Source organism: Balaenoptera physalus (genome assembly GCF_965194825.1).
Source record: "Balaenoptera physalus genome assembly, chromosome: 11".
Classification (NCBI taxonomy): Eukaryota; Metazoa; Chordata; class Mammalia; order Artiodactyla; family Balaenopteridae; genus Balaenoptera; species Balaenoptera physalus.
Genome location: NC_138896.1, coordinates 93229651 through 93253294, shown reverse-complemented (window position 1 = coordinate 93253294; position 23644 = coordinate 93229651). Strand labels below are relative to the sequence as shown.

Below are 23644 nucleotides of genomic sequence, written 5' to 3'. Positions count from 1 at the left end.
GCAGAGTTCAAATCCCAGCCCTGTCACTCACTAGCCGGATGACTTTGGACAAGCGATTTAATTTCTTTGTGCCTCAGTTTTCTCATAAACGAAATGGGGAAAATAATAGTACCCACTGCATCACTGTTAAAGGGTTAAATAGGGTGATATCTGTAAAACTCTCAGCACAGCACTGGAACGCAGCAGGCAGCAAACTCCGCGTTCTCTCTTAGAGAGGGGCTGTTGATGTGGAGACGGTGGTACATCTCTAGGTGATAGTATGTCTCTTCCACATATCGCTGCGTGAAAGAACCGAGGTTTGCTCCTTATGTTTGTGCCCTCTGAGCTCTCCCTGTGTTCGATGGGACAAGCAGGAGCTGTATCCATCGGGAAGGGAGTACCTCCTATAGTTTGCACAAAAGCACTTTGTAGATGAAAGCTGGCTTTCTACAATACCATGTAAAATTGAATTAATGGATGTACATGTGTTTTTAAATGTCCATCTGTGTTAGCATAGGTTATATCAGCATGGGGCACTTGGGGTATTATTACTCTCTTTTGCAAATCTTTCTCTACATCCCTTCTCCTCCTATCCCCTAGAACATATCTTTTTGTATAAAAACAATAAAGTTTTGTGTCCTACACAGGTCTGACTATTGCCTTGGAAAGATACCCATGACAGAATGGGTACCCATGGGTGGGTAACATCCCATCTACAAATGTCTGTGGGTGCAAAAGTGTTTGGGGGGGAAAAGTGGAACATTAACATACAAAAATGAACAACTGGGGAATTCCCTGGTGGTCCAGTGGTTAGGACTCCACGCTTTCACTGCCGTGGGCCCAGGTTCGATCCCTGGTAGGAAAACTAAGATCCAGCAGGCCGCTCAGCACAGCCAAAAAAACAAAACAAAACAAAAATGAAAAACTGCTATTTGCGGGCCCAAGTATTACAGGCTATTTCCCCAGCTTTGTGTATTAATGAGACTATTTCTTTAAAAAAAGAAACTTTTTAGATTTCAATACATATGAATAGGAAATATACTACTGGGCAGTTGTCTTTTGGTGGTGATATGGAAGTTCTCATTTTCTTTTCTATCTTTTTCTCTAATGAATGCGTATAATTTTTATACACAGAATATATAATTAAATTATACATGGGTCATCTACATACTTGGTTACAGTCAAGAATAAGCTGGATGATTAAAAGCTAAATTTGTAAAAACACTTTACAGGTGGAAAGGGAAGTTGTGTACAGTCTCTCCACTCCCGATCCCCAAAAACCATGCAAGCAAGTGAAACAGTTGTTTCCATCACACAGCTCTATTTTATCAGTTAGCAAGGAACGTGCCCCCGGCACATTCACCGTAATAAGCTTCTGCTGCGGTATGAAGTTTAGGAAGCCTCATTTCCAAGTTCCTGGTATGTCACGTTCCCAGCTTCCCCTAGGAGTACTGCAGGAGGTGACTGTCTTATGTACGGATTCTTTTTATTCCTTATATTCTCGGCTGTGCCGTGCTCAAACATTTTCAGAGCTAGAGCAGAGCAATGAATCCACACGTACACACACACACACACACACACACACACACACACACACAGAGGTCAGAGCGAAGAAATACAAACCAGATATTAAACAGGGATCATACTCTCCAGACTGTCAGGCTGAGGAAAGACTAGGACACATGCATCAGCCCACAATCTCTAACGTGTTAAAATAATTTAATTGGGTATTTCATGGCACGTTCTGCATTATTATGGCTCCCTTTGGATGCAACAAATGATTTGCTTCAGTAAGAGTCCCAAGTAGTGGCATTATGTGATTAAGTAAGTGAGAACATCAACCATTAAATTCAGTTCAGTCATGCTTACATCCATCTTATTTCTTTTTTATAATTTAAATTTTCCTGCCAGTATATATTCACCTGAGACCATTTTTAAGTAATCTGTTTATGAGAGTTTCTCTTCTTACTTTCCATCCAATTACTGCTGCATTTAGAGTTGCCGAACTGCAATTTGATTCTCCTTTGTTAAGTGGATTGACCATTATGTTACGAGGCACAAGAATACTGTCCTTGATTTCCATATTTATAACAGCTCTCCAAAATATTTCAAATGGCTTGTTTTGTGGACCTCAAAGCAATTCCAGTTTATTAGACTTTAACACTTGATTAGAACTTACCCAGTCATTAAGCAGTGGTCTTAACCTCTCTAACTATTAAGTTCAACAGTGTATAGGAGGTTAAAAGAACATGGTGAAAAGTTTAGAAGCAGCTTGACAATTCTAGAGCAATGGTTCTGAACTTTGCTGGAACCATTAGCCCTCGAGGATATATAAGAGATACAGATCTTCCACACAAAACAACGCATGCACACACGTAACAAATTTTGGGTGTTATTTACAGGCTTCACACACACACGCACACATACTAGCCAGTAGTTCATAGAACTCAAGTTCAGAATCCCTTCTCCATACCAGTGGTTCCCAACCAGCGGCAATTTTGCCCTCTTGGGGACACTGGGCCATGTCTGGAGACACCGCTGTTTGTCACAGCTGGAGGGAGTTGGGTGTTCCTGCGATCCACCGGGCAGAGACCAGGGATGCTGTCAAACATCCTACAATGCCCAGAACAGTTTCCCCACAATGAACAATTATCTGGCCCAAAATGTTGATTGTGTCGAGGTTGAGAAACCCTGCTCTACAAAGTATGCCGAAAAGTCTTATTGAGTATCAAGACCCAGCTCCCTATGAGAAAATACCCAAAGAGAGTAAATACAAGTCATGGGGAAATCCATACATTTTCACCTTGACTCATTCACTCAACCAATTATCTATTCAACAGACTTTTACTAAACATCTACTCTGTGCCAACTATCATTACCAAGTCACGAAGAATACAGAAGTGAACAAGACAGGGTTCCTGCCTTCTGTGGAAGTTACTCCTTAGAAATAAAGCCAGTTAGGGTTTCCCTGGTGGCGCAGTGGTTGAGAATCTGCCTGCCAATGCAGGGAACACGGGTTCGAGCCCTGGTCTGGGAAGATCCCACATGCCACGGAGCAACTAGGCCTGTGAGCCACAATTACTGAGCCTGCGCGTCTGGAGCCTGTGCTCCGCAACAAGAGAGGCCGCGATAATGAGAGGCCCGCGCACCGCGATGAAGAGTGGCCCCCGCTCGCCGCAACTAGAGAAAGCCCTCACACAGAAACAAAGACCCAACACAGCCATAAATAATAATAAATAATAAATCCAAAAGTTAAAAAAAATAAATAAATAAAGCCAGTTAAGTAAATAGCCCATTAGAAGATTGTATTATCATTTAGGAATGTGTTCAGCTGCATGTAATACTTTAATCAAACATGGATTTGACTTAACCAGATACGTTTCCATGTGAAAAGAAATCCAAAGGCGGGTAGTCCCAGACATCTAAGGCAGTCCCTGCAGTGAGAAAGGCCACAGATACCGTTCATTTTCCTGCTCTGCCATCCTGAACATTTTGCTTCATTTCTGTTCTCACAAGAAGCCTGCTGCTCCTCAAGGCTCAAAGGTGAATTCCAAATGGACAGAGGAGACAAAGCGAAGGACATGGGCAAAACAATGTACAGACTAGTTGACTTCTCTCTTAAATGGAAATGACTGCCTGGAAATTTTACCCCGTAGACTTGCCCTTCCATCTCATTGGCTGCTACTGGGTCACATGACCACACACATCTGCAAGGGAGTCTGGGAAGGTAAGAATTTTTAACTGGGCACACAGTTACTCTGAGAAAAATCAGGGTTCTGGTAATAAGAAAGATAGAATGGCTATTGGGGTGGTAATCAGCAGTGCCTGACATAAGTGTGGTTAAGTGCAAGAAAGCAAGATTTAGGAAATACTAAGGGAACAGTTAGGAGAGGCACATAGGCCACCCTTGAGCAATAAGGGGGTAGGGGAGCAGGCCAGATATATCAACAGAGACTTGAAAACAAAATTGATGGAAAGTTACCACGTGTGTATATTTAAGAGCAGTGGGGTGGGTGTGTGATAGCACACAACAACAGAAGGAGATGATGCAGAACACGTTACAGAACACACTCAAAATAACATGGGAAGACACTAACTGGCCAAAAGCTTTCACTGTATGAAACACCTTGTGACACTCAGCAGCAAAAATCACACACTGCTGCCTGCCAAACCCTATTGAATGAGAGCATATAATGTAGCATGCAGATTATAGGGGAACGTATTTATATCCTATAATATACTATGAAGGAGGGCTATATATGAATATACTTTTGAAAATGTGTCCCAAAATTAGCATCATAAAAAAAATCTGTACTAATTGATGTTTAATGAGTCCTGTCCTTAAAGGAAGGTTCTTATTCATCAAGAGATTGTTTGCCAATGACACCCCACACAGGTGAATAGTTGGGAAACCAGCAGCTTCAGAGTATAGTTCTGGGTATGGTAAAGCATAGGTACAAAGTAAAATTAAGTAATGTACTACAAATATTCATTTGAAACAACTTTTCTCAGATGTGACCATAGAGTAGACCATTTGTTCAGAAATCCACACACTGGAAGAATTTATCTGAATGGCTTAATAAAATTTTCCAAAGATAATATTTAGTATTAACGATTTAGTGTTGTTTTAAAAACAGCCTTATTGAGGTATAATTTACACACCATACAACTTAGCCATTAGCCCCAAAAGTTCTCTCATGTCCATTTTGATTTAATCCCTACTTTCTTACCCAGCCCAAGGCAACCACTGCTCTGCTTTCTATCTCTATTAGATTTTCCTCTTCTGGGTACTTCATATAAATGGAATCATACAACATGTGGTCATTTACTTCTGGCTTCTTCCATTCGTCACCATGTTTTTGAGGATCAACCATGTTGCAGCAGGTATGGGTACCACATTTTTTTTTACCCAGTCACAACTGATGGACCTTCACATTGTTTCCAGTTTGAGGCTGTTATAAATAATGCTGTTATGTGTACATGTCTTTATATGGACTCATGTTTTCATTTCTTTTGGAAAGAGTCCTAGAAGCAGAATTGTTGGGTCATATGGTGAGTTATTTTTAATTTTTTAAGAATCTGTTCAACTGTTTTCCTAAGAGGCTATACCATTTTATATTCCCATCTGTACTTTATAATAAAATTTCTCTACATATTGTCAGCATTTAGTACTGTCCACCTTTTTGATTATAGCCATTCTAATGGATGTGCAGTGGTAGCTCATGTCAGTTTTAATTTGAATTTCTGTAATGATTTATGATGTTGAGCATCTTTTTATACATTTATTAGCCATCTATTCAATGTATCTTCTTTGGTGAAATGTCTCTTCAAATCTTTTGACCATTTTTAAAAACTGGGTTGTCTTCCTGCTATTGAATTGTAAGAGTTTTTAAAATATATTTTGGCTACAGTCCTTCACTAGATATATGAATTTTGAATATTTTCTCCCAGTGCGTGTCCTGTCTTTTCATTTTCTTAATGGTGTTCTCTAAAGCACAAAATTTGTTCATGTATTATACAAATGCATATTTCTTTTTTCTTTGTTAGATTGTGCTCTTTGTGTTGTCTCTCAGGGGCTGTCTTGCTTCTTAGTAAATCTAATTTGACATTCTCTGCTCCTTGACTAGAATATTTAGATCATTCTCAGTTATTGCAATTATTGATATGGTTTGATTTATATTTTCCACTTTGTTTTCTGTATCTTTTTCTTCCTTGTCGTTCCTTTTTTCCTCCTTGATTGCCTTCTCCTGTATTAAATAAATTTTAGTGTATCATTTTAATTCCTCTGTTATTTTGTTGTTGTTGTTATCTTCTTAGTGGTCACTCTAGGAATTACAATATGTGTCAATTTATTGCAACCTACTTCAGATTGATACTAACAGGATCCTAATAAAGTATAGAAACTTTGCCCCAGCAAGGCTCCATTCCCCTCCCTTTTGTTTTTATGTATGTGTGTATATAATATATATACATATACCCATACATGTTTTATCTTATTGGTCCTGTTTCTCAGGAGAACTGTGATTAACACACTTTCCTTTAGTTGTTTAAACATGGTTTCCTTTAGTTCTTTGAACATATTTTTAATAGCTGCTTTGAAAGCTTTGTCTGCTAAATCCAATATCTGGGCACATTCAGAAACCGTTCTATTAACTGCAGTTTCTTCCAATTACAGGTCACACCTGTTTTTCTGTATGTCTCATATGCTTCGTTGAACGCCGAACATTTTGGATAATGTATTGTAGCAACTCTGGATTCTGATTTTTTCCCTGTGATGGTAATTGTTGCTATTTCGTTGATTCTATTTATTTAGAAACTTTCCTTGGCTAAACTTTGAAACCCATCACCTCCATAGTGTGTACCTGCTATTGTTTCTGTTCAGGCTTTTTTAAGTTCTTGATTTTACTTCTAAACCTGGCGTCATATGGGTTGTATCAGCATAGCTCAGTAGTCAGCTATTAGAAAGAGGTTGTACTCAAACACTGGAACCAATAAGTCTATTACCTTCTGCTGATGGTAGAGGATAGAAGCGGACATTAAAAGGTCAGGTTATTCTTAAGTCTGTCCCAGCTTTTGCTTCCTGCTAGGCCCTTTCATGTATTCTGTGGATATGTGCAAAGGTTTAGGGTTGGCCAGGAGTATAGGAATAGCTTGGGCTCTCTCTGGTCTCAGTTGTACATGTACACAACCTCAGAACATGTCCCAAACATGACTGAAAACTCAGGCTAGTAGAGCTACTGACCCTCTCCACTTGCTGGTCACCAAGATCATAAGTACTATGCTGGTCACCAATAATCAGTATGTCACCCACTGCTCCAAATCACAAAAGCGCCATTCTACTGCAACAGCACCAACTGAGCCGGGAAGGGGAGAAGCTCCAGACCAGCACACCACAGACTTCCCCAGTGTTCTTGAATTTCAGCAGATTTTCAAGCATAAATTCTTCTTAAATTGCTGTATGCTGTTGGTTAATTTCCAGAATGCTGCAATGGTTGCTGTGTCAATTTCATCCAGCTTTACAGATGTTTTGGGGGGAAAGGATTTACTGACTTCCTTATTCAGCCATACCTGGAAGTCCTGCCAATAATTCGATTTTAAAGTCACACCACTGTAAATAATACACAAAGTGTAGTGATAGCAAGGCTATGAATGTCTCATGGGGGATGTCATGATAGACTGATCCATCAATTGGGGGAGAATGGGACGGGTAAAAACAGCTGATCACATTCACATTACTATCAGTCCCAAGCATAATTTACAAGTTGAAAGGGTTGTTCTATGTCATTTATATATATTGGCAAGTGACAACTGTTTTAAAGCACTGAACTGCAATTCTACCTGTGGATGTACACATGTGTATGTGTATATACGTACACATATTATATATCTCAGAATATATACATGTTCATATACAGATGCACACACACAAACATGCATACTAAAACAGCTGTATTCTCCCTTTCATGCCCATCATTATAATCATTATAATTAAACTATGTGAACTCCAGATTTATTATTAATCCAATTCTGGTCAAATTCCAGAAATTCTAGGTATACTCTCATCTACAGAGGTAGAAAAGACATTCCAGGTATACTGTCTTCTACTTCCAGGAAGAAGAGCAAAATGGACAGAAGAATCAAATGCTAATGGGAGCCCAGTTCCATGAAAACTAAACCATATTATTAAGTCTGAAGGTGATTTCCAAAAAGATGTCAACAGTATTTCATTAACCAAAACAGTCTGATTGGCTGTGAATACTGCTTTGTAGGGTGAAAGAGGCTAGCCTCGCCTTTCAAAACTTCCCTAAAGTGGTCAGTATCTTAAATCCACGGAAGCAAATAAAAAGCTCAAATTACCTTCAAAGCTCAAAGTGGCTTCAGCACCAGTTTTTCACACTACATCATGAATAATGCCAGGTGGCTGAAACTCTCTGATGAGCGCCTCTAGGGAAATTTGCAAAGCACGCGTTAATCTTCAACCTCTACCCAAGAGTTTTCCTTCACAGTCATTTGCCCCTTGTCACAATCATCCCTGTTACAGGGTGAGTTTAGTCACTGGGGTCACCAGCAGCAAGAGCCAAAGAGATGGTGGTGACGGGAAGGTTGATCTGAGAGATGCTTGAAATACCTTTTGACAAGGACTTCTCAAGATGGCAGAGGTGAGGGTTCATTTGCTTTCCTTCTCACAAGTTTGGAACATGCTTTCATTTTCCAGGGTTCTCCAGATTGAGGCAAGCACTGATGTGTATTCATAAGCTAATATGAATGAGCATTACCATAACGGCTACTATTTACTGAGTACTTGTCCCGTGCCTGACATCGTATCCTAGCTGTTTAAAATTAACGTGAAAAAAAAATTAAATTAACGTGAGCTTTTAAATTACATTACAACACGTGTTGGTGAGAAAGGCCATTGCTCTAAGGAATATTTTACAGTCACCTTTCAGTTATACTTCATTCAAATAGGTGGCATTTACTCTTCACACCAATTCTATGAAGTAGGTACTATGAATATCCTGATTTTACAGATGAGGAACCAAAAACTCAAGAGATAATTCAGTTGGCCAGTGCCAAGTCAGGCTTGGACTAATTTTATTCTACCCTCAACAATCCTGCTTCAGCCACTGAGTTCATTGCTGGGAGTCTATTAGAAAAGCACTCCTGTAGTACTACTTTGAATTAGGCAAGTTGTAATGTAAAACAGGAAGAAAGATACTACCCTATAAGGACTGCCTTGAGCAATGGAGATGATGAAACCCAAGGCAGTATTTTGTCTTTAACACATTTTTAAGAGGGATATGCCTTGGGTGAAAATAAAGGAATATATCAAGAGACTGGGAAAAATACTCACTTTTAATGATTTTGAAGGCAAATCCAAGCCCATATGAAAACACCCACATTACTCCCTCATTAGTTTATTCATTCATTCATTTAAATATATATTGAACACCACGTATAGGGATTTTGGTAGACTCAGGAGATACAGGTGCAAACATGGTGGCTTGCCCCAGCCTCAGCAGAGAGTGGAGGCCAAACTAACAAGTAATCAGGCTAATATAATCAGCTGTGATAAGTGCTCTGGTAGGAGAATTATAGAGCCTCATCTGAGCATGTGTGGAGGAAAGGGGCTCCAACCTCGTCTTGCCCTTTTCAGAGAGAGCGTCCCAGGGGTTATGTATCAGCTGAAACCGGAAGGAGCCATGCAGGTGAATGGGGTGGTGGACGGTGTTCCAGGCAGAGGAGCATTTCAGGAAACGGGAACTTCATGAGCAGATCCAAGAGGTGAGTGGGGACGAGTATTATTCAAGAAACTAAAACGTTTGATATGGCTCAGGCTTAGCATACCCACAAGCAGCAAGAGATGAGATTAGCAAAACTGGAGCTATTTTTACAGCAATGAAAGTAGAAATGCAAACTTGCCTAACCAGAAAGAGTCCCTGGCTTGGAATAATAAGCAAGAAGCAGAAAGCTAGTGAAACCACCCACTTCTGGTCAAGTTGCCTTTATGGGAATAGGGATTTTTTTTAAGCCAATGAATAGGAAAAGTTTAATATGCTCCATCCTAATTCAGGCCTGGCTTCTGACATGCCCCTCTCTTTACAGAGCATATCATGGTGAACAGTGATACAGACGCTGTTTTCAAAATGAGCCAAAAATATAAAGGGAGATGCCTTCTAATACAGGATTTAATCTGGTCTTTTGTCCTCATCAAATATGACTCTCAGGAAAACTTAAAATCAGCCACCACAGAATGAGACTCTCATTTTAAGGACGATGGAGTGCCTGGAGGAGAAGAGTGTACCAGGGCAGCAGAGATGGAGAAATCGAGGCCTTGGAACCACGGCTTGTTCCTAGAGACCCAGCTATGCATAAAACTCCCCTGGCTGCCAGGCAGTTTGGAAAAGGAACAGCTTTGGTTGTAATATAAAGCAGGAAGAAAGATCACCACTATAAACGGACGGCCTTGAGAATAGAGGATGGATGAAACCCTTTTATGGATGTCATAAACTGAGCTTGCTCTGAGTTTATCTGTTCTGGGCACGATGGCCAGCGGGAAGTTCTCAGGTAGAAGTGGGAGCGGGCTCACCGTCTAAATGTTACTCTCTCATCCTCCGCTTTGTCTGGCTGATACCTACACATTTGCGGCGTGGAGGGTCTCAGTTTCAGCATTTTCTTGTCATCATTGTTGTCTTGGTACACCTCTTTCATTCCCCAGGAAATGTGAAGCCTGCTTGTCAAATATTCCCATAGCACCAACCTCTCCCTTCTTCCTCAAGATGATCACAACTCTCATTCCAGGATTCACTGTGAAATGTGTCTTGTCTGTCCCGTGGCACTGAAGTTCCTGGAGCATGGGACCCAGTCCTTCATCTCCATCATGGACAAGCCAGGGTCTGGAACCCAGCAGCTTTCCATAATGATGCCTTTTCAGTTTTTAAATAATTAATTCTTAATTCAATAAAATGTTGCAATTCCCACTTAAAAACAAACATTTGTTCTACATAAACTACTTGCCGGACACCATGCCAAGAATTTCCTCAAGCTTTTTCTCATTTAATCTTTACAGCAGCCCGGTATCCATCATCATTTGGAAGGAGAAGAAATCAAGGCTGAGAGAGAAGAGTGACTTACCCAAGGCCACATAGACAAGATGGGGCAAAACCTGGATTCACACCAGGTCTTCTGACGCTAACCCAATATCCTTTTCCATCCTCATTACACAACATGAGCCTGCCCACTGCATTCTCTGCTGAAACACACGGTACTAAGGACTTCCAAGCTTTAGACAGTCTAGTTAGCTCCATGATTTTGCTATATCCGGGCACTACCCACCCTAATGTATTTATCCATCATGTTATATGTAACATTAACAATAAACTTATTTTTAAAAGAAACTTTTAGTCGATTTCTATAAGTAGAAGATAATCTTTAAAATAAGAGAGTAAAATGAAACAAAACCAAACAGAGTTCTATAACTCTAGCTAGATGTCAGAGCTTCTGAGCCCAGAGCCGGTCATTATGGACTCAGAGGGGGAAATAACCAAATCATAACAGCACCAAGCTGAGATTTTCTCTTGGACCCAATCGACAGTATCAATTTGGAATGAGTGCTCAGAACAGTACCTGGAACATAAAAGTACTATAAAAATGATTACTAACACATAAATGGGCAACTGATAAGTGTCAGGTTTTACCCTCCAGTGAATATGAAAGAAAGAAGGGAGAGAAGAGAGGGAGGGGAGGAGTAATAATGAAATAAGAAAAAAAACATAGATTTTTAATATATATATATATATACACATACATACACACACACACACACGCACATATGTGTGTAAATTGTAACTTTGTGGAATGGATGTTAATTTATTGTGGTAATCAATTCACAGTACAGGCATATATCAAATCATGATGTTATACACCTAAAACTAATGCAATGTTACATGTCAATTATATCTCAATAAAAATAAAAGGAGGTGGAGAAAATGTCTGTATCACTATGAAATATGTTGTTGGTTAATACTCTCCCAGAAACCGTCTAAAACAACTTTCACACCCTCATTTTGGACATCTCACATTTTAAAACAAAACATTAAGACAGTGTTTCAGGAAGCAAATAATTGCAATTTAAAATAAAGCCAGGGCTTCCCTGGTGGCGCAGTGGTTGAGAATCTGCCTGCCAATGCAGGGGACACAGGTTCGAGCCCTGGTCTGGGAAGATCCCACATGCCACAGAGCAACTAGGCCCGTGAGCCACAATTGCTGAGCCTGTGCGTCTGGAGCCTGTGCTCCGCAACAAGAGAGGCCGCAATAGTGAGAGGCCCGCGCATCGCGATGAAGAGTGGCCCCCACTTGCCGCAACTAGAGAAAGCCCTCGCACAGAAACGAAGACCCAACACAGCCATAAATAAATAAATAGTAAATAAATAATAAATACATTTTAAAAAAATAAAAAATAAAACCATATCCCTGATGTCTTCCCATAGGAGAGTAGTAGCATATTTCTTATGGAGGGAGGTGGCCCTTTCTTTAAGGAAGTATTTTGATGGTCTCTTTGGGTAGGAAAGGGGAGGATCCTCAACCTGGGACAGATCTGGAATGAGGCCATCAAAACAAAAAGAGGTGAAAGAGAGAGGGAAGGAAGGAAGGAAGGAAGGAAGGAAGGAAGGGAGGGAGTGAAGGAAGGAAGAAAGAGAGAAAGAAAGAAAGATGAGGAGAGAGAGATCTGGAGTTTCACAGGTTCAGAGGTGACCTGTAAAAGTGGGGAGATGCACAGAGCTAGGAAACAGGGAAGATGTAATGCTAATCTTGCTCACAGAACCCAGTTTTCCTTCTTTTAGTCCTCATCACAGTTTATCGCAGCTAGAATTCATTTGTGTGTCGTGCAGCTAACCTCTCCTCCCCTCTCTAACCCTCCATTGTAAACCAAAAGCCGCCTCACGTCAAGGCTGGAGTCTATTTTGCATTTACTGGCCTGTATCTAAGCATCTGGTCTAGCGCCTGATGCACAGTAGATCCTCAACATTTGTCCACTGAATAAGCAAAGAGGAGAGCGGGGGCAGTAGCATGGCAGGAGTCCAGAACATAAGTCGTCAAGACCACCCGTGAGGGTGCCCCTAGAGAGGGAAACCAAGGCACTGGTTTAGAAAAAAAAAAAAGTGATGTCTAATTCTCAGATTTAACAAGTTCCCTGTGCTCTCCTCCTCCTCCATCACCCTTTAAATTCTGTAAACCGCTGTTATACACCACATCCATGTAGCACTGGGACTGCGGGGGGAGGAAGGGGGTAGAAGAGGTGGAATGAATCAATTCCTGTAGAAATGGCAAGAAGATAGCAGTCACCAGAATTCTGCCCGCTTTGGAGAAGCTAGGTGAAGTGTGGAACGGCCAACTCTGACTTCTTGGAAATCCAGGGGGGAGGCTGAGGGGTGGGTTCGAAGCCATTTAGAAGGCTGGCAGGGTTGCAGAAACACCCTCACCGCCCAGTCAGGTGCTCCTGGGACAAATTAAAAGTAGAGCAAATCGGGTGGAAGAGGAACTGTAGTGCTGGCTCCCCAGCAAATGACAGACAGAAACGGCATCACCTGGGTAACCGTCATGACCAGCGCAGGTTCAACAAAGGCAACAGAGTGTCAGCCCTTAGCATCTTTTTTAGAATAAATCACAAGCTATCGACACATCTCTCCCCATGGAGCCATCTGGGAAGCAGATGGGTCTACATTCCAGTATCAGCAAAAGCTATTGATTGGTACTTATTAAGTGCCCACATGCTCCTGGTGCTGGACAAACGATTCAGTTCCATTTGTCAAAGCTCTCAGTTAAAAAAGAGTAGCAACATTAATATAAATACCAAGTGACAGTCCCAAAATGACCCTTAGAGGCTACATGGGAGAAGCACTCTGATAATTCAAAAAACAAGCCATTTGCAGCCACAATCCCTTCCCAAAGTGACAGTCCAGTGGCTCAATATCCTGATTTACAAAGGACACTAAAAGCAAAAATGCTAAGATATCTATTGAACAAAACACTTTAACTCTTTAAAATACAGTAACAAGCAGTAGTTTAGCTTCTGTGCTACCAGGTAAGGGTTACATCTCCCCAAGAGTCACAAGGAGATTTGTACTTTTTAAATTCCCCTATAAAGGAGTTTCAAAAGGAAGAAGATTTCCTCCAAAAAGAAGGTATAATTTAACTTTTCTTAAGCTATAAATGTTTAGTAACAGAAGTGGGGAAACGGTGGGTAGAGGAAAGGGGTAAATGGAAAAACTTTGCCATTTGTATTCAGCTGCTTTGAGGGGCATCATGACATGTAGAGGAAAAACAAAAACCAAAAACAATACCTCAAAATTCAAAGATTGGTTCCTAAACGGTAAGTCATTTCTAGGAATAACTTCCCATTAATCCCAGGAAACATTTATATCTATGAAGCTTGAACGGCTCTTCCATCAATTTATTGGGGCTTTATAATAAGGGAGCTGTCATCTTCCAACAAGGAGATGATATGCCCGTTGATTCCATTTCTCTTTCTGGCACATGAGGAAATGGTGAGTAATGCTTCTTGCCCTGTGCGGAATGAATCACTAGTGACATAAACACTCCTCGAGCCTCACAATGGAGAACGCTGGTGTTCTTCTTGCCATTCCCTTCTCTGGCAGCTGATCAATGACAACATGTAAACGTGCATCCAGGAAAACCCGCCCTGTCTGCCAGCCCTACAGGAGCCCCTCCCTCCAGGATCCCTTTGTGCACTGGTGACAGAGCAGCTTGATGTACGGTCTCCATGACGTGTTCCAGCTCATTAGAGGACAATCCTTTGCTCAATTCTTAATGGACTTTACAAATTGGTCGTCCTCCCTCTGGTGCGAGATTATTATAATTTTATTATTCATTCCAGGAATTAGTTGCCAAGAATGACAACATGATCAGTACCACTGACAGATATGAGGAACATCTCCCGTGACAGCTTAGGAAGGGGACCATCTGAAATCATGTTTGATCTTTAATTAGGAAGCAATGATTGGCCACTTTTCAGCAGGAGACGCGAGACGCCGCAGCATCCGTGCCCTCTGATCTGAGAAGCCTGCGGGCCCCTCAATGCTAAAGGCAGAAATTAAGCAAGCTGATGCATGCTAAACAAAGCCCTCACTGTGCCAGCTGGAATACGCAGGTCAGATGTTAGTCATCGTCAACCTCAGTGACGCTGTGAGCCAGAAGATCTAGACTCAAATTTTGGACCTGACACCAAGCTGTGTGGGCAGGTCATCTATTCTATTCTGGTGTCAGTTTCCTCATAAGTCAGACTAGAGGGGCAAAGCAATGCCATGAAGTTTTTTCAGTTCCCAGACTCCATCTATGGCTGACATTTTTGGTTGTCAACACTCAACCCCAACCATTTACTTCTCCCTTCTACTCTGTAGGCAGATTCCACCTCCCACAACAGAGACTAAAAATGCCAGATACTCAATTTCCCACCCTTCCTGGCACCAGGGGTTGTCGTGTGATGCAATCCTACCAGTGAACATAAGTGGATATCTGCAGGACCAGAGAGATATCTCAGATTAAAAAAGAAAGTGCGTGAGAAAGAGAAAAAGAGACAGATGGAAGAGCAAGCGGGGCGTGCTCGTCTTCTCCCTCCTTCAACAATGGATGATGACAACTTAGGATGTGAACCTGAAGTGGCAGCAGGAGGGGAAGAGTAAGAAAATTGCAGAGACAATGACCAAGATCTACGGCATTATGCGTTGGCTGAACCAACCTTGGAAATCTATACCTCCTGACTTCTTGTTATAAGAAGAAAAATAAGCCCAAACCAATTAAGCCACTTTTAGGTGCTATTTTCTTTCTTGCAGCCAAAAGCATCCCTGATGATGTATTATCCCAGGTCATCTTTGCCTTTTTTTTTTTTTTTTCGTATTTTGTGCCACTGCTGACAGCTGCATGTCCTACTCTGATGGACGTTAGACTGGCCACAGCAAGAGGCCCACATGACCACCAGGAAAGGCTTGAGGGAAATGACCAGTCCTTCTCGGACCTTCAACCTAAACTAAGACCAGGAAGTTACTTTTCCATCCCCTCCCCCATAAATTAGTTCCACCTCAGCGCTCTTCCCAGTCTGCTCAATACCTTAGAACCTTCAACTGCTGAATTTAACCTGAAGACTTTGCCTCTAGATTAGAGTTAAATCTTTCAATGAAAAAAAAAAAATCCTTAAGGAAATATCTTTAGAGATGATGATTGATCTGAATAGATAGAAAGTTTTACAAAATAACATTAGTAAATATTACAAAAGAGGAGAATTTGAAGTCTGCTGGAAGAAATTTTGAAAAATTATTTTTTGACCTATCTCACCACTTTTAAGGGTCGACTCCAGACCCAAGATATGCAGAGATTATTAGAAGGATTTAAACGTCCTACTTTACTGCTGGATCACAGAAATCATGACTTTTGCCGGCTAAATGTTCTTTGAAATGCTGAGCTTGCAAACTTTGCCCTAAAAATGAATAACACCATTCTGAGTAACTCAGACAAAGGGTCCGTTGTAGCCTAATTTCAACATAATTTTCACTTGTTCTGTGATAGCAAGAGAGGCTCCACGACAGCCCTTGTTTCTGATTAGTTTCAGAGAGCTAAGGAGACAGTTAGAGCTGAATTTATGGTCACTGGATGCTGTCTGAGCTTTCTGCTCCGTACCAAAGCTATGGAGGCTGGAAGCAAATGTCACTATGACAACCATTTATGTGGCTAAAATGGAAAAGCAAGATTTGATGGAAGGGGGGAAAAAAATGCATGCACCTATAACTCTAAAATATATGGCGAGTTTTATGTTTAGTTTTTTTATTTTTTTAAGGCTAACCACAGCACCTGCCCCCTCCCCTCCCCTGCTCCTAGATGTGTCTGTGAATAAAAGGGGCCATAATGAAACCATGAATAATAAGTAAAGGGCTTCAGAAATAATACCACGGGGTCTCCAAGTATTCTAATTTACATCCTCAAGCAACATACACATGTGTCCTAACTAGCCTTCCTTCAGAGGACGTTCATTTGCTCTTTCCCACTGTTTGTTCTGCCCGGCCCCTGCATTTGAAATATGTTTTGCCAAAACCCCTACAGCAAAATATTCAAAGTGTCTCAAAGCTCCCTTTTTAAAACAACAGGTAAAACAAGTAATGAGCTATTTCCATGCGTGCTTGGCCAGGTCTGCTAATGACAAACCCCAAACTGCCTTTGAGGAATTGACAGTCTCAGAAGCCCCTTGCCAGTCAGCTTTATTCTCCTGGAAACCCTGAGAAGATGCCAGTGAAAAAGACATGCAAGTGAAAACCAGGGGATTAATGTCCACGGCCTTCTTTGCCATTCTCTTGGTCTGGGTTTCAAACACTTAAGTCTTCAGGATAAGGAGAGCCTGCCATAGGCTAATGGTACAGAATAACAATACTATGTTTAAAAAAAAAAAGTTGTTTAGGCAGGTTTTAATGTAACCTGAGCAATCCCAAGCCTCTCCAGCATGAGAGCATAAATGAAACTACACTTATATCTGAATTACACTGGCTCTTCAGACCCCACTTCAGAATCTCTCACTATTTAGGGAAGTCCTTTTGATGGTGTCTCTCTCTCTGGCATCCCGGTTGGCATCTGCTGGGTGAAGGAGCCCCACCCTGCCCACCCCTTCTCCCCTTCAAGAAGGCTGTTTCCCTGCCTGGGTTGCAGTCTCCTTAAGGCTCCCAGAGATGAAACACGCACGGTTTTCAAGGGGCACACGGCACCAAGCAACCCTCGGTCTTTGCTGTTCTAAAGCCATACTGAGTTCCATGAAGAAAAGGAAACGATGTCCCTTTCCCTCACTTGGAGTCCTGCTCTGTTACCAAGGGGCAGCGCAGCCAAGCTTTGGCCCTGAATCTCAAAGTCCTTCTCGAAAACAATTTCTTCAGATATCTGCCGCAGGCCGTTTCGGTTTAAAGGTTAGACTCTGTGTTTGAGATTGAGCTGGAAAACAATTCTCCCCACCCTCAAGGTGACCAGGCACTAGATTTCCTCCCCTGGGCCATGGTCTGCACCCCCATACCTATTCTAAAGGCAGCAGTTGGTGGCGGTGGTGATGTAAACTGGTGCAGCCACGATGGAGAACAGAGTGGAGGCTCCTCAAAAAACTAAAAATACGACTACCATACAATTCAACAATTCTACTTCTGGGTATATATCCCAGGGAAACGAGAAGAGGTTATCAAATATAAGCACTCTCATGTTTACTGAAACATCATTTACAATAGCCAAGATAGAAAAACAACCTAAGTGCCCATCAACAGATGAATGGATAAGGAAGATGTGAGATATATATATATATATATATATATATATATATATATATACCTACATATACAATGGAATATTACTCAGCCATGAGAAAGAAGGAAATCCCACCATTTGCAACAACATAGGTGGACCTTAAGTACATTATGCTAAGTGAGATAAGTCAAAGAGAGAAAGACAAATACTGTATGACACCTCGTATATGTGTAATCTTGAACAAAAGAAAGTAGAATGGGTTACCAGGGGCTGGGGGCAGGAGAATTGGGTAGATGTTGTTTAAGGGCTTATACTTGCAGCTGGTGGATAAGTAAGTCCTGGAGACCTAATACATAGTACACTGATTAGAGACAACAAAACATTAAACTTCCTAAGAGACTAGATCTGAATTGTTCCCATCACTAGAACAAATGATAATTACGTGACATGACAGAGCTGTTAGCTATTGCTACGATGGCAATCATACTGCAATATAAATGTATCAAGTATGTTGTACCCCTTAAATTTACACAATGTTATATGTAAATTATATCTCAATTTTTTAAAAAGACAACTATTGGTGTATTGCCTCCACCCTCTGCTGTGGGAAACAGCTGCCCACAGCTGGCAGCCCTGTTCCCACTGTGTGGCGTTTCCTGCCTGGCCAGAGCTTCATTGTACAGGGGAAGACTTCTTAACTAAGCTGGGTTTATTCATATTCTCTCTCTTTCTCTCAAACCAGGGAAACATGATGACAAAGAGAGTCACCTTCATCTCCAACTATGATGTAAGTAAGCAAGATTTTTTTTAAGATTGCCAGGGAAGCTCTCTGGTTCTGTATCCATGACATGAGCTGAGAGCTTAAATATCTGAGCGTGTCATCCTAATCGTCATCACGATTGCCATTACAGTCAAGGACAGAAGTCACTTGGACCCCTGATCCTTGCTTCAGAAGGTACCACAAATTACGACGTGACTGGTTGCATTTCCAGCAGTGCCCAAGCCTTAGGGCCCCATGAAACAAATCCCCAAACCCATCTTGGAGCATCAGTTTCTTAGGACTGCTCCTGGTACCAATGTCCATATCATTCAGGGTCCAATCAGGAGACAGAAACTATACCAGGGTTTTTTGTTTGGTTGCTTGGTTTTGTAAGAGAGAATTTAATAAAAACAGGCGTTACCTAAGGATCAGATTGTTAACTTTAGAAAGAGCAAAAAGGGAACATTAAGCTACCACTTAGGGAGAAAGTTACCACTCCCAGGACTGCAGGAACCAAGGGAAGAGGTTGGAGTTATTAGAACTTCAGAGCTTAGAGAAGGTTCTCCGCAGAGCTGAAAATGCAGATCTTTGAGGATGAGGTACTGCCAGGCCGGTGCTGTTAACTCTGAGCTTAAAGGAGGGGTTCCCACGGGGCTGGGACTCAGATATCCAAGGAGAGGGCACTGGCGGCTAGGACCAGTGTCTGAGAAGGTACAACGTGGCTGATTCTGACAGCGCTGGGAAAACTGCAGATGGATTCCAGTGCTGCTACGAGAAGGAAATGCCGCTGCTGGCATGAAGAAGAATGACTGCGTGATGCTCACAGGAGTAAAATAGCTTCCAGTACCCTCTAATTCCCCACACTGGCAGAGCCTTCTAGGAAGCAGTTGACCAAAGCAGAGATGTGGTTTGTAATGTCCCAAGCCTCACAAAGCAGAATAGAGAAAGGTGGGTTTGGAGCTGAGAGACAATAGCTTAATTACTAATGATGTAATTAACTAATGACGTAATCCACACAAAACAAGAATTTTAAGAGGCAGAGGTGAGAAAAGAAGAGACGTCTGGGCTGAGAGAACAGCATAAGCCAAAACAGAGACCCAAGGGCAGCTGTTGGTTGAACATGGCTGACATATGGGATTTGTGGGCGTGGAGGGCAGAGGAGAGAGAAGGTAAGAAAGAAAATGGAAAAGTAGATTGCAGTCCTACTGTGGAGGGTCCTCGGTGGCACGTGGAGTAGTTAAAGCATCTTCCTACAGTCTTTTGGAACCCAAACATTTTTAATCAGGAAGATAAAATGATCAGAGATAGGTTCTACACTGATGGCGGTAGGGAGAAAGGAATTATCACTTTTTCCATCTTTTAAAATTGCCACCGAAGCAGCCAAAAGATAGTTTTATTTGAGCTGTATCAACCATTCTGCATGGGCTTTCCAGGACGAGCCACAGTGTTCAAATGAATGCTTTTTAAAGGAAGGTTGGGAGGAGGGGGACAATTTCTCCTGTCCAAAATTTCAGTACCCTCATTGGCATGCTACCAGGTTTAAAATCACAGATGTGCTTATCAACTACAAGAGGACAGATAGTAACTTTACACGGGAGAAACTTGGCAAACACCAACGTGCCAAGCTGCGATCAAGGAAAACCTCACCTGTAATGAGACATATCAATATCATGAACCCCTTCATATAATTCACGGAGAAGGATACAATATTTTTGTTAAATTCATGCCCAAAATGCATAACCTCCGTTCAATCATGAGAAAGCATCGAACAAACCCAAATTGAGGTTTATTTATAAAATAAGTGACCAGTACTCTTCAAAAGTATCAAGGTCACAAAGACAAGGAAAGATCAAGGAATTGTCCCAGACTGGAGGAAACTAAGGAGAAATAACAACCAAAGGCAACATGTGAGACTAGATGGGATCTTGAAACAGAATGAGAGCATTAGAGGAAAAATTGGTGAATTTCAAATAAGGTCTGTAGTTCAGTTAATAATATCATACCAATATCAAATTCTTATTCTTGATAGTAACACTGTGGTTATATAAGATGTTATGCTAAGGGCAAGTAGAGTGAGCGGTATCAGAGAGTTCTCTACAGTATTTTAGCAACTTTTCAGTAAATCTAAAATGAGTTGACTATGAAAGATTTTTTTTGAAACCACAATTTACATGGGCTGGAGTCCCATGGGATTTCCAGCCATAATCATCACAACAAAGGTTGGGTAAAGAGATGACTCTGAAGCGACTTTTCTGGAAAACAAAGCCTGGGAGCCTGCTGTCACACACAGCACACCAGACAGGTAGGATGTTATTTAAGACGGAGCACTGGGGGAAGAAATATCTCACAATGGGCCACAGTGAAAGAGAAGTGAGAGGTTACCAAAAACCAACGCTGCCTGCTTCCTAAAAGAGTCAGGGACCAGCCCAGTTTACAAGATGGAATAATAAGCCTCCTTCAACCAACCCACACCTCAAAACCTGCTCCCAGGACCAGTCATCATTGCCGCCCCCCACCCCCCGCACATCCACGTAAATCAATCATCAAGATCCTTCGACTCCGTCTTGACATCCTTCAACCCACCACCGCCTCTCCCATTCAGGTCTTCCTTCAACAACGGTCTATGGCTCTCCTGTTGTAAGATGACCAAGCCAACTGGCCATTAATGGTTGCCGAGCTCTCTTAGTGACTATGGGTAACGTCCAATGTTTAGAGATGGCTGAGAACCACAGGTCTCCTCAAACCCCTGTTCCTAGCCAGGTGGTAGGTCACAATTAAAGCAAGTCTCACGCTGAATTCCACCACCCCTACAAACGTTTACGAGCAAGCAGGTCCCCAGAGAATCAAACCACCTGGGCCTACGCAGAGGGAAATTAAGTCCCTGTTCTCAGGTTTTTTAGGTGCTTTATAAAGCACTTTGCATAGATGCACCCTGAGGCAAATACAACAGTGTTCTAAAGGCAGGTTCAACTCTGTGTAATTAATTCAGGCAACAGAATTCTCCCTTGAACAGAAGACTAGAACCCTTCGGATTTCTAGACCTTTATTAACCTTATTTTTAAACGCCGACAAAGACATTTTATTGACCACACTTTAGTCAGGCTCCTGAACCTTTTCCTAGACCCCTTGTAAAATCCAGTTTGAGCAAGAACCCTGCTGAATTAGTTGAATCAATATTCCCCACACCTTCGATAACCAATCACCCTCAATATCTGACCAGTTTCCTCATCCGCCACCATTCCCCAGGTGATGTCTGATTACCTTGGCCCGTCCTCGGCAAGAATCCCCTTAGTTGGTTTAGCCAGGATCCTCTGGACCCCATATGTTTCCCTCTTAGTAATTTCCCATCCACTGACCCCCATCCTCTCCTTTGGTATAAATCCCCGCTTTCTCATGTTGTATTCGGAGTTGGGCCCAATCTCTCTCCCACACTGTAAAATCCCATTGCAGTGGACACTACCCACCTGTCATGATGGTCCTGAAGAAAGCCTGCCTCACCATCTGTAACAAGTGTCATAAGTAATCAAACTTATTTCTAATGTCCCTTATGTAAATTAACAGACCCAATGGTGCATATTCAGATAGCGATACCTGTTGGCTGCCCTGGAGTGTTGGGTCCATGATTACATTAAGCCGAACATTAACTATTCCTAAAGCAGAATATAAAGTTGACTTACACCCACATGGTAAGATATATGAAATTGTCAATACTGATGTATTGATATTTACAGTAAACTACCAAAGATATAACTTCTACATTCTAGTAGGTTCTGGGGATAATGGATGAGCTAAAATAGACATGCACCCTGTCCACATATAGCCTAGAGTTCAACAGCACAGGCAGACACCACGAACACATTTGCCAAGAAATATACAATTAGCCAGATGTGTGCTCTGGCTGTGTGTGCTCACAAGAGATGTGTGCTCACGAGGACTGAACACCAGTCTAGGAGAACCAGGAACAAAGAATATGGCCTTGAATGCGGAATCAAGGAAGGCTTTTTTGAGAATGCGATAAAGGAGCAGAAATCTGAAACATTAAAAATACTAGGTGAAGGGGAGTGGCAAGGCGGCAGAAGGGACAATCTGGTAAAAGCCCTACAAACAGCTGGTGGCAGGACAGAGGGAAGCCCAGTTTGGCTTGAGCAGAGAGAACCATATTCAGACTTAATCCCAACTGGTTGCCCATCTCTGCTGTCCTTCTCCATCTATCCCACTGCACACACCAGAGTGTTCGTCATGTGCATGCCACACCTCAGTCATGATTATATCCCATTCCACTATGCATTTGGGATTTTTTCTTTAAAGAGACTGACTTTTTCTCTTTGCACAAAAACGTGAACAGAAATTTTGTATCCTCTCTCTCAGCATAAAACTAGTATTGCTTGCCATGAAGAAAGGTAACTCCAAAATGCAATATGATACAAATTACATTAATTTCAGGCTAGAGATGGTCCCAACAGAAAGCTCTGAGCCTCAGGTCTGTTCTTTAGCTAATAAGGTAGATGTGCAAGTGTTAGAAAAAGTGTTAGAGAACAGCACTCTACACTGAGACTTTATCCTTGATTTCACAGAAGGATTCAAAGAGAAGCCAAAGAAGACTCGCATCTCACTCTGTAAGACAGTATTATTTAACACCTTGTCTGCCAAACACCAAAAATTGTCTCAGACTTACTGCCAATTTGGGTGTATGTGTCACATATTGAGAAGCAGTCCTTCTAAGTAATATTACAAGAGACCAAAAATGAGAGGCATGAGGAAGCAGGCATTGTTCTCCCAGACTGCAGACAAGGGAGCTGAAGTGCCTTGCACAAGGTCACATGAGTAGAAGGTGATAGAACCAGACTTGGTAGTCAAGGAACCCAACTCTAGAACTTCTGACCTTCATAACAATAGACTGTCATATTGTACTACTTGGCTGAGAAGGAGGAAGAGGAAGGGAGAGAGGAAGGAAGTCAGCCTTAATTAACATCCACCTGCTATACTTCCTCACTGTGTTGCTTGACTTCAATCAGGCCAGAGAAGTCAGAGTATAATGGTTTCCACAACCTGGTTCCAACGCCGCTCTGTAGACACAGAACCACACCTCCTACCTGGGCTCCCAGCAGAAAACACTACTGG

At 41.8% G+C, this 23644-nt stretch overlaps 1 long non-coding RNA gene across 1 annotated transcript in view; it reads right to left on the bottom strand.

Moving 5' to 3' along the window:
- The window catches only part of LOC309637564, a 159456-nt gene that overhangs the window by 120987 nt on the left and 14825 nt on the right, over window positions 1-23644 (bottom strand). The window lies entirely within an intron of this gene.